The sequence below is a fragment of the Myotis brandtii genome, unplaced genomic scaffold, assembly GCF_000412655.1.
Source record: "Myotis brandtii unplaced genomic scaffold, ASM41265v1 scaffold1384, whole genome shotgun sequence".
NCBI lineage: Eukaryota > Metazoa > Chordata > Mammalia > Chiroptera > Vespertilionidae > Myotis > Myotis brandtii.
The window spans coordinates 227,222-239,236 of record NW_005354938.1 but is presented as its reverse complement, the minus strand read 5'-3'; the positions used below and the strand labels follow the sequence as shown (position 1 = coordinate 239,236).

At 39.3% G+C, this 12,015-nt stretch overlaps 1 protein-coding gene and 1 pseudogene across 11 annotated transcripts in view; both read right to left on the bottom strand.

Moving 5' to 3' along the window:
* CNOT4 (CCR4-NOT transcription complex, subunit 4) overlaps window positions 1-12,015 on the bottom strand; it is a 151,352-nt gene that overhangs the window by 88,004 nt on the left and 51,333 nt on the right. The gene's annotated exons all lie outside the window — the stretch shown is intronic.
* LOC102255848 lies at window positions 5,941-6,660 on the bottom strand (annotated as a pseudogene).

The following is a 12,015-nucleotide window of genomic DNA, read 5'->3' as shown; positions in this document are numbered from 1 at the left end:
TGTGCGTGACGGGGGGAGCTCCCCAACCCCCTGATCAGCCCTGCTCTGTGGATGACAGGGGGGAGCTCCCCAACCCCCTGATCAGCAGTGCTCTGTGTGTGACAGGGTACGGAGCCCCAACCCCCCTGATGGGCCCTACTCTGTGCGTGACAGGGGGCAGCACCCCAATCCCCTGATCGGCCAGCTCTGTATGTGACAGGGGTGGCACCACAACCCCCTGATCCACCCTGCTCTGTGGGTGACAGGGGGTGGCGCCGCAACCTCCCCATCGACCCTGCCTTGAGTGTGACAGGGGGCGGCGCCCCAACCCCCCAATTGGCCCTACCCTGAGCATGACTGAGGGTGACATCGCAACCTCCTGATCCGCCCTGCTCTGTGCATGACAGGGGGCGGCGCCCCAACTCCCCAATCGGCCCTGCTCTCAGCCCGACCAGGGGCTGTGGGGCAGGCACCTAGAGATTGGTCTGGCCCTCTTCCACCCGGGAGCGGGCCTAAGCCAGCAGGTCGTTATCTCCCGAGGGGTCCCAGACTGTGAGAGGGCATAAGTGGGGCTGAGGGATACCCCCCCCCCCCCCGCCAGTGCACAAATTTTTGTGCACCGGGCCTCTAGTCCCCTTATAAAAGACAACTGAGGCCAAAGGGTGGCCCAGCCTTTAAGTAAGTGTTAAAGACACAAATTGGAAGTAAGACAGTCAACTTAAAAACCCATGCCCTTTCCAATATGGTAAGATAGAAATTATGATAACTGAAGTCATTACTGCATTATCCTTGTGTATAAAGCACAAATGTTCAAAAAGTAAAAATTACATTACTTTTTCAAAAACTTAAATTCTACATGAAATTTCTACCTCATATATCACCTGCAACTAATACTATAACACAATATAAATTCTGACATACATAATAATGTTCCTGAATCACCAAAAATCTCACATACCATGTAGTAAGTAAAAGTAAAAATCATATACTCAAAATCATATTAAAAAATTCTTTATCACTCATAAATTGCTGTATACATGACTTTTGCTTAAGACACTGTTCAAAAGATAAGTATAAAAATACAATAAAAAATTTAAAGTACTGTAGCCGCTGTACAAAACAGTTTGGTGCTTCCTCATAAAGCTATATATAGAATTATCATAATATCCAGCAATTCCACTTTCAGGTATATACAGAAGGAATTTAGAGAAGGGTCTCTTAACAGATATTTAATAATGCTGCTATGCATATTGTACACCAAAATGCATAGCAGCATTATTTCCAATAGCTAAAAGCAGAAACAACCCGTGCCTGTCAACAGATGAATGGATAAACAAAATGTAGTATATACATACAATAAAATATTATTCTGCCATAAAAAGAATGAAATTCTGATACAAGCTACAATATGGATGAGCCTTGAAAACATAATGCTAAATAAAATTAGTCACAAAAAGACAAATATCATGATTCTACTGATAATGAGTCATCTAAAGTAGGCAAATTCATTGACAGAGAAAGTAGACGTTACCAAGGGCTGAGGTCAGGAGAATGAGGAGTTATCATTTAATGGGTTACTTAACAATGATTAGTCTTTTAAAGGAGGACAGGGTTAAAAAGCAGGGGTGGGGGGGTGGAGGCGCACATTTAGCCTCTCTTATCAAGAAAGCTAACTGGTTGTTCTAATCGTATCTAGTAAATAATACATATTATTCCATCTATATAAACAGGTTCTAATTTTATTAGTAAAGTTAGATAGTTGGCCAATGAAGGTTTTTGCCCCTCTAACAGTTCTTTTCTTTTTTTTTTAATCTTCATTCAGTGATTCAATAAATAGTTATAAAACTCTTATTCTGTTTCAAATTCTAGTCTAGGTCTTTGGAATACATTAGTCAACCATAACAGACAAAAATCTCAGCCCTGCTGCCTAACTTTTAATTGGGCAATTCCAATTTAAATAGGCCAGTTGGGGGAGGAGAGACGGGAAAAAAAATAAAAAATAAAAAATAAATGGGCCAGTTGGAGCAGGTTTCAAGAAAAGTTAACATTTAAAGGAGGTACTTGCGTAAGCTGTGCAAATATCTGAGAAAAGAACAGACCCAGGCCTGAAGAAGTCAGTCAAGAGACCCCACGGAGGGGACATGCCTGAAGTGCTTAAAGAATAGGAAATTCAGAGTCGCTGGAGTAGAATAAGTAAGGGAAAGAACAGTTTGAGATAAGGACAGAGATGTGAGGGGTCCAGGATCTTGTAAGGATTCATCATAGGCCACTAGAACAAGTTTGCCTTCCTTTGTGAAATAAAGGAAGAGGGCCAGAGAGTTTTAAACAGAGAAATGGCATAGGTTTGACTTATATTTTCAAAAAATCTCTCTTTGTTCCACTTGCAGCTTGACAGTAAGGAGTTCTAAGAACCCATTCCCCAGAGAAATGGGTGAAAATTACTTAAAACCAACCATTTAAAGTATCTGGAAATGATCCTAAAGGCCTAAGGCAAATGAAGAAACATTTATTCAAGAAACTCTATTAAAATTCAGGAAAAACTGCAAGACTATATGGTATTTGAACTAAAACCTGTTCTTTCCCTTTCTCCTTCCCTCCCTCTTCTCAGCTCAGTGAAACTGAAACTCCACTCCAGATTGGTGCAGCCAAAATTTAGAGTGCCCTTTCACCATAGCTAACCATCAGAAAGCTACCTGGCCAGTAGTGGCAGGACATCAGTATTTCTCATCCTGCCCAAAGCTACCTGACACTAAAGCTAAATTCCAGGTAAGTGCAGCCGATAGGTAGGGGCTCCCTTCTTTCACCCAACTGCCCACGGGAAAGAAGCCCTATGTTGCTACTGCATGTTGAAAATACTAGGACCTAGACTGCCTTTCACCCAACTACTTTGTAAAGCAGAGCTCCAATACCAGCAAAGGTAAAACAAGAAGACTTGAGGCTACTGCACACCAACCACTCCAGTAAGTGCTCAGTAGAACTGGGGGTATCTGTTACATGGAGTGGAAAGTGTACCACTACCCCACTATCCAACTCCAGAGTCAGCCAGAGCAAGAGATTTTGCCAGGAAGGTGAAGTAGGCTTAAAACAGCTCTGAATCTCTTCCAAAGGAAGATTTCATATGCAATAGAGCAGCGGTTCTCAACCTGTGGGTCGCGACCCCTTTGGGGGTCGAACGACCCTTTCACAGGGGTCGCCTAAGACCATCGGAAAACACATATATAATTACATATTGTTTTTGTGATTAATCACTATGCTTTAATTATGTTCAATTTGTAACAATGAAAATACATCCTGCATATTAGATATTTACATTACGATTCATAACAGTAGCAAAATTACAGTTATGAAGTAGCAACGAAAATAATTTTATGGTTGGGGGTCACCAAAACATGAGGAACTGTATTAAAGGGTCGCGGCATTAGGAAGGTTGAGAACCACTGCACTAGAGCGTAAAGTTCAGGCCTAAAGGCAATCTCAAAACCAAGAAGCTTGTGATGAAGGGCAACTGGGAGGAGATTCAGATACAGGCTAAACCAGGGGTGGGCAAACTTTTTGACTCGAGGGCCACAATGGGTTCTTAAACTGGACCGGAGGGCCGGAACAAAAGCATGGATGGAGTGTTTGTGTGAACTAATATAAATTCAAAGTAAACATCATTACATAAAAGGGTACAGTCTTTTTTTTTTTTAGTTTTATTCATTTCAAACGGGCCGGATCCGGCCCGCGGGCCATAGTTTGCCCACGGCTGGGCTAAACTGTAAACCAGCTAGTTTGCAGGAGAGAATAAGGAGAATCAGGGAATAACACAGCTAGTATGAGTCCTCCTAGGGTCAGAATAAATTTCAAAGTCTGACCTCAAGAACTATCCCTGCAAGTGAGCTCAAATTTTTTTGGATCAAGTTGAGAAGCAATTTGTGTCCTAGGGCAGTGATGGCAAAACTTTTGAGCTCGGCGTGTCAGCATTTTTGAAAAACCCTAACTTAACTCTGGTGCCGTGTCACATATAGAAATTTTTTGATATTTGCAACCATAGTAAAACAAAGACTTATATTTTTGATGTTTATTTTATATATTTAAATGCCATTTAACAAAGAAAAATCAACCAAAAAAATGAGTTCTCGTGTCAGAGGTGTCATAGGTTCGCCATCACTGTCCTAGGGCATAGTTGAAAACAAGGAAGCGGTTAGTTGGCAATTAACATCTAGGTGTGGTCAAGGAAAGAGACAGTGGGAGTGGAAGAGAACCCTGCCAAAAACACTGTCATCCTAAGGTGCATGTGGGCATATCCAAGTCTGCACCCTCCAGGATCAATACCAGATGCTTAACACTGCAAAAGGGGAATAGACGTCACTAAATTAATCTAAGCAGTCACTAAACAAATAAGTAAATGACAGTAACAAGCCCTGGGAGGGATGGGAGACCAGTACCCTCAGTTGCTACATAAAATAAAATGTCCAGTTTTCAACCAGAAATTGCAAGCCATGCAAAAAAACAGGAAAGTATAACCCATATACACCAGGAAGAAAGCAGGCAATAGAAACTGCCTGTGAGAGACACCATATGTTGGATTTAACACACAAAGACTTCAAAGGAACCATTTTAAGTATGTTCAAAGAACTAAAAGAAACCATGATTAAAATAGTAAAGGAATGTACAATAAAAATGTCACATCAAATAGAGAATTTCAATAAAAAGATATTTTTTAAATAAAGAAACAAATGGAAATTGTGGAGTTGGGAAGTATAACAACTGAAATAAAGTCACTAGAGGGGCTCAACAGTATGTTTTAACTGGCAAAAGAACGAACTAGTGAAATAGATGGTGGCAGATTAATAGAGATTATACAGTCCAAAAACAGGAAAAAAGAATAAAGAAAAATGAACAAAGCTTCAGAAATGTAAAACATCATTAAATATATCAACATACACATAATGGGAATACTAAAAGAAAAAATATTTAAAGAAATAATGGCTGTATAAAAATTAACAACTATAGCTACACAAAATACATGAATCTCACAAACATAATGTTGAACAAAGAAAGCAAGAAGAAGAATATAATGTGGTCATATAAATTTTAACAGATAAAAGAAAGCTATATTTTAGGGATGCAGGGAAAATGACAAATATCAGAACAGTGAATGCCTTATGGTGAAAGGGAGAGGGTTATGAACCAAAAGTGCATTGGTGGTAAAGGGGTATTCTGAGGTACCTGAAATGTTCTATATTTTTTCCTTTTTAAATTTTTTTTCAAAGCACTGCCATGACCAAACCCACCTCACTCTCTCAACTAGCTTCATACATATATGGTGGCAGAGCTGGGATCAAAACCAGGTGTTTTCCAAAGCCAAGGTCCAACCGTGGAAATAGCTGCAGTAACCCATGCCCTATGACAACAAGGAAAAGTCCCCCAAACCTCCAAAACCAGTCTACTCTAAAATTCCCACCTCAGTCCAATTCCCAATACACACACTGGGCAACATTGGGCAAAAAAAAAATCCTCTTATTTTCCCCCACATTCTAGCTCTCCACTTTCTATAACATCTCATCCAACTCAGACCCAAGGCTTGAGAAGTTGATTCATACCTGGAGAAAAAATAAAATTAAAATAACAGGGCAGGTGAGAGAGCCCTTGGGGGAAGCTCTGGAATGACTGTAGAAATTGAGGAAAGAGCAGAGGAAGTGACAACTAGAGATAGGTACAGGCACTCATCCCAATTGAGATGGCTTCAGGATCCCAGGATCTGCCTGGGGCCAGAAAGTATTCCTTTCCCAGTCTGCTCATATCTAAGAAAGAACTGGTCTCTCTTCTCCACTCTTCCACTCAGCACTAGTGGCCCCCATGGCCTACAGTGTCAAGTCATAGCATCTTAGCCTGGCATAGAAGTGCCTCATTTTCTGTCTCAAGCAAGTGGCTGCAGCAGTCAGAACAAGACAGGAACTAGGCCATAGGCCAGTACCCTTAGGCCCGGGTTCTAAACCAGTAGGACTCCTGGCATGGGTGGAAGCACACAGCAGTAAAAAAGCAGAGAAGGCCATAGAAGAGGAGGAGGGAGAAGGCCCAAACCAGTAGCTTAGAGCTACACAGAGCCAGCTCCTCCAAGGTGAGCAGTTTGGTGAGCCCAAAGCCTTTTTGGCTCCAGACCCTGACACAATCCTCAGCCGTCCTAGGGCTCAGGGTGGCATTTCCTGCTCCCTCCTCCAAGCAGGATATGGGTGGCTGGCTGGAGGGCAGGAGTCCTGGAGCAGCACTAAAACACAGGCAGATTCCTAGGGCCCTTTCTGTGGTCATCCTTCCTGTAATGAGGACCAGCTCTCTTGCAGAAGATCCTTTCAATTCCATCTGACTCCCCAGGACCTAGGCTTGGAATGTCTGGGTCTTATTCCTGTCTGGACCATCTCCGAAGTTCAAGGTGGTCAGCAAGCCAACAACATGAGACCCACACCACTTTCTTGTGACTGTCCTAGTCACAGGCACACAGTCAGCTGCCCAAAAGATCTCAAGACGGAGACCTAGTCCTGAGAGATGTCACAGCTTTGAAAGTCAGTCCTGTGAGTGAGAAGGAAGCCTCAAAGACCAGGCCAGAAAGGCCAAGAAGCAGCAGGATCAGAGCGGCACAGACCAGAGGTGGGGGTGGGCCAGACAGAGATGCAGGTTGTACCATGCCTGGCAGCTGCTCATGGGGAGCCAGAGGGGCCTGGGCCTCCACAGAGAGCCTCCATAGAGAGACCCCTCCCCCCACCCTCTTGACAAAGGTGAGGTTGGGATCCATGCTCTCCCCACAAACCCTCAGAGGGGATTCCCATGTGCAGTGAAATGTTCTATTTTTAACCTGGAGGGTGGTTATAAAGATGTTTGCTTCATAATAAAACTGTACATGTTTTATATTTTTTCTGAATATATACTTCTTACCTTTTTCAAAGTCTTAATAGAAAGAGGTAATAGCTGCAAATTTCCCAGAATGATAACAAATAACCCCCAGACCCAGAAAGCACACATACCCAAGATCAACAAACCTACCAGACACAAGAGAGTAAAAGCGCAAAACACTAAAGAATCTTAAAATCAGATATAATGAAAAGGACCCTTCACGCAATGGAATTATAATTATTAGAATTACAGTGGACTTCTTAAGGGCAACAACTGAAGCCACAAGGGAATGACATATATTCAAGATACTGAGAGAAAATTACTGTCAACCTATAAGTGTGCTCCTAAAAAAGCAGTAAGTCTTAATGAGAGTAAAATAATAAAACAGCATTTTTTATGATAACAGAGGTTTTCACATGGACTGGATATTAGATGATATTAAAGAATTATTATTAAGTATGACAGAAGTATTGCATTTATTTTCTTTAAAGCTCTTTTACAGGAGAAATATTCTTAAGTAATTATAAACTTCGTGATGTGATATTTCAGCAGGAAAGGAAGCACAGAATGGGAAAGAGATGAAACTTTCAAAGTGTCCCAAGTGTCCATAACTACAGAAACTGAGGGATGGAAATAATTGGATTTTATTGTACTATTTGGTCTATTTTTGTGCATGCTTAAAAATGTCTATAATACATTTTTTAAATAATTGATAAAATCACAAGGCTAAATTAAAACAAATAAACAAAAATATAGCCTATTTACCAGTAAAAGACCTCCACTAAAGGAATCTGTCAAAATGTTCTTCAGGAAGAAGGAAAATGATCTCAGGACAGTCAGATTAAAGAAGAGATGGTGAGGAAAGAATATGGTAAAAATGCATGTAAACTGAATCACATATTTCTATGTAAAATAATAAAATTTGATGGATTTAACAAGGGTAAAATAAAATGTTAAACAATAACAACAGATAAGGTGGGAGAGGATACTGAATAAACTGCTATAAGGTCCAACTTTGAGAGCAATATGAATGATTCAATTTCAAGGTTAAGTAACCATATATTCCCTATGATCTACTAATTCCACTTCCCTTAATTACCTTAGAGAAACATTTAGTTTCTGCCTTAGTTGCACATTTTTAAAATATATTTTTATTGATTTCAGAGAGGAAGGGGAAGGGAGAGAGAGAGAGAGATACAACCATCAATGATGAAAGAGAATCATTGATCGACTGCCTCCTGCACACCCCCTACTGGGGATTGAGCCCACAGCCAGGCATGTGCCCTGACAGGGAATTGAACTGTGAACTAACTCCTGGTTCATAGGGTGACACTCAACCACAGAACCACACCAGCTGGGCCAGTTGCACATTTTATTTTTTTTTAATGTATTTTATTGATTTTTTACAGAGAGGAAGGGAGAGGGATAGAGAGTTAGAAACATCGATGAGAGAGAAACATCAATCAGCAGCCTGCCTCCTGCACACTCCCCACTGGGGATGTGCCCGCAACCAAGGTACATGCCCTTGACCGGAATCAAACCTGGGACCCTTCAGTCCGCAGGCCAACGCTCTATCCATTGAGCCAAAATGGTTAGGACCCAGTGGCACATTTTAATGAGGAGGCATATACAAATAGTTGCAGCACTGTCTGTAATAGCAAGAAGTAGGAAATCTGCTATCAATAGGAAATGGCAAAATTATGGTATATCAATAAAACAAAATACTACATACCAGTTTAAAAGACTAACATGGACCTGTACATTCAAACATATTGAGTGAAAAAAACAAATTGCAGGTACTGTGTAACAGTTTTTATATTAAAAGGAAACCGTATATTTTCTATATACACAAATATAAACCATAGATATTTGTGCAAAACCACAAAAAAAATTATAAACAAGCTGGTAATAGTGGTTATATCTATAAAAATAATGAAGGAAATTGGATGACTTGGAAACCTGAGCTTTGACAATAATTATACATTTCTTCTATGATAGAAAATTAATTTTCAAAAATACCTTTTTAAGGATATTAAACTTTGAATCCCCTCAGTGCAAACATTGCATCTTTTGCACCTATTATATTAAGTGAATGTATATTGCAAATCATAGGGTCTCACAACTGAGGGGAGGAGTACATAGAAGACTGATTCAAAGGAAATATACCAAAATAGCAATTTTTCACTTAGTAGGACAGCTATGAGTAGTTTTTCCTTTTACTTTCCTCTACTTTCCAATTTTTAGAAAATGAACATTTACATTTGTAATGGGAAAAACTATTTTAAATTAGTTAAAAATAAAGTACAATTGAAAAATAAAAAGAGAATAAAATGAGATGAAAAAACTTTTGAATTATAATTAGAGAATCCACATCAACCTGTTTCCTATTAGTTTCGTGCTCTCTCAGAAGGAGGCTAGGAGTTTTAAAAATTAAAGGCTAAGCCTCTTAGTGTTATTAATAAGATAAAATCAAATTGTACAAAATCAAAGAAGAGACTAATTAGTGTGCTAATTAGTTCTTTGCCATACCTGTACAGGTTGTCACAGGAATTGCCCTAGGTGTTTTCAATTCAGGAAAAAACAAAACATAAAAAAACACACATCTATTTGGGCGGAAAGTGCATGGCGAAAAGGTATGCCTATTTTAACGTTTTTAAGGATTCACTCAGAGACCTATTTGAAATAAATGCATCCAGGCATCAAAAGCTAAAACTCTGCCCGGCCGGTGTGGCTCAGTGATTGAACGTCAACCCATGTACCGAGGAGTCATCAGTTTGATTCCCAGTCAGGGCACATGCCTGGGTTGCGGGCTTGATCTCCAGCAGGGGGCATGCTGGAGATAGCCAATCAATGCTGATGTTTCTCATTGATGTTTCTATCTCTCTCTCCCCTCCCTTCCTCCCTCTCTAAAAATTAACAAAACACCTATTTTTTTAAAAAAGCTAAAACCCTACTAGTCACTCTGGACTTAAAAATTAGTCCTTTTAGAGATGCTTCTGTACATTAATTTACAATACACCAATAGTGACAGATAAGATAGAAAAAAAAAATCCAAAGAGAAATACTAAACTGAAGTGCAAGGGCAGTCTCACCCTCTTGGTATTTAAAAAAAATAAAAATAAAAAAATAAAAAAATAATATATATATACTAGTGGCCCGGTGCACGAAATTCGTGCAGGCCAATATTCTAAATGAACATAAATGCAAAAATCCTCAAAAACTATTAGCAGACTGAATTTAACAATACATTAAAAGGATTATACACAATGATCAATTTGGCTTTATTCCATTAATGCAATGATGGTTTAATATTTGTAAATCAATCAATGTGATACAGCACAAAACAAAATAAAGAATAAAAATCATATGGTCTTCTCAATACATGCAGAAAAAGCATTTGACAAAAGTCAACATCCATTTATGACCTAAAGAAAAATTTTAAACAAAACAGGTATAGCAGGAATGTACCTCAACATAATAAAGGCCATATGTACCAAACCCACATCTAATATCTAACAGAAGTATAGCAGTCAAACATCCCTCTCACAATCCGGGACCGCTGGCTCCTAACCGCTCACCTGCCTGCCTACCCAATCGCCCCTAATGACCCCCACTGATGGCCTGCTTGCCCCCAACTGACCTCCCTGCTGGTCTGATTACCCCCAACGGCCCCACCCTCCACCAGCCTGATCACCCACAACTGCCCTCCCCTCTTGGCCTCTAACTGCCTCTACCTTGGCCCCGCCACCATGGCTTTGTCCAGAAGAACATCTGGAAGGTCTCCTGGAAGGTCTCCCAGTCTAATTAGCATATTACTGTTTTATTAGTATAGATGGTTATTAGCATGGTTACACATGACCTCTTCTTTAGAGGTCACCCAGTCATTTAGATTCTAAATCCCCCTAAATTCCGATCCCAGATCACCTGCTGCCAATCAAATGCTCCTCTTCCACCAAGAGATCAGTTCCAATTAATCTATCCCTAAGTTCTTTCATCCTACTTTGGTCTTTCCACTACACAGCAAACACTGACAAATAAGGAAGGTCATCCTTCCAATTTTTTGGCTGAGTGGACACACTTCAGAATTCTACTGTTACAGTTACAACTAGTTTATTCCCATGAACTAGTCTCAAGCAAAAAAAATGTTAAGCTAACTGTATTTCTGTGGAAAGTCTCAAGAAAAAAGAATGTGTCCAAATGTTTTAAACAATAAAACATTTTATAACAAAAGACCATTGTTACATGACATTGGCTCAATTACAGCAGTAAAACATATGTCATCACCCACCTACCAAAAAAAGAATTCGTTTTAAAAAAGCTTTAAATCTATATAGCAATGCAAACCTATTTGATCAACTCAAAAGTTGTATCTCCAATGTGCTTGTATTATTAATCTTTAAATTGCACATAAGTATACTCTGTACATACTTTAAATAAAAGCCCATGATTAATTACAAGTGAAGCAATTTAGAAAAAAACATATTCATTGTTAGCAGCCAAAATGGCCCATTTAAATAATTACATATTTCAAATGGTTTCATGGAATTTAAACCTATAGGTTGAAAGAAATAATATATACATGTAAATTCTGAGGAAGTGAAGGATATTCTGTTTATTCTTAATTGTGGAATGGAAAATATGTTAACTAAATAAGAGGCTCTAAACTAGGGATCAACAAATATTTTTTGTAAAGGGTTATATACTAAATGTTTTACACTTTGTGGGCCATACAGACTTGTAATTACTCAACTCTGATGCTGAAATGCAAAAGCACTTATGACAATACATAAGTAAATATATGGCTGTGTTCCAATAAAACTTTATTTAATACTTTGAAATTTGAATTTCCTTTTTCTCATATCACAAAATATTCCTCTTCTTTTTATTATTTTTCAATCACTTTAAAATATAAATACCATTCTCTTAGACTTCACAAAAGCAGGTAACAGGAACCCCTGCTTCTAAACTAACATAGAAACCTCACAAATTTGAGCATGAGTCTAAGTGTTAGACTTCTTTCAAATCTATTTATTTTAACCTTCTTCCTGAGTAAATCTTTATCTACACTAATAAAAGACAAACATGCAAATTGACCGTACCTTCGCTATGCCTTAAGCCGTGCCCACCAGCCAATCAGAGCGACTATATGCAAATTAACCCAACCAA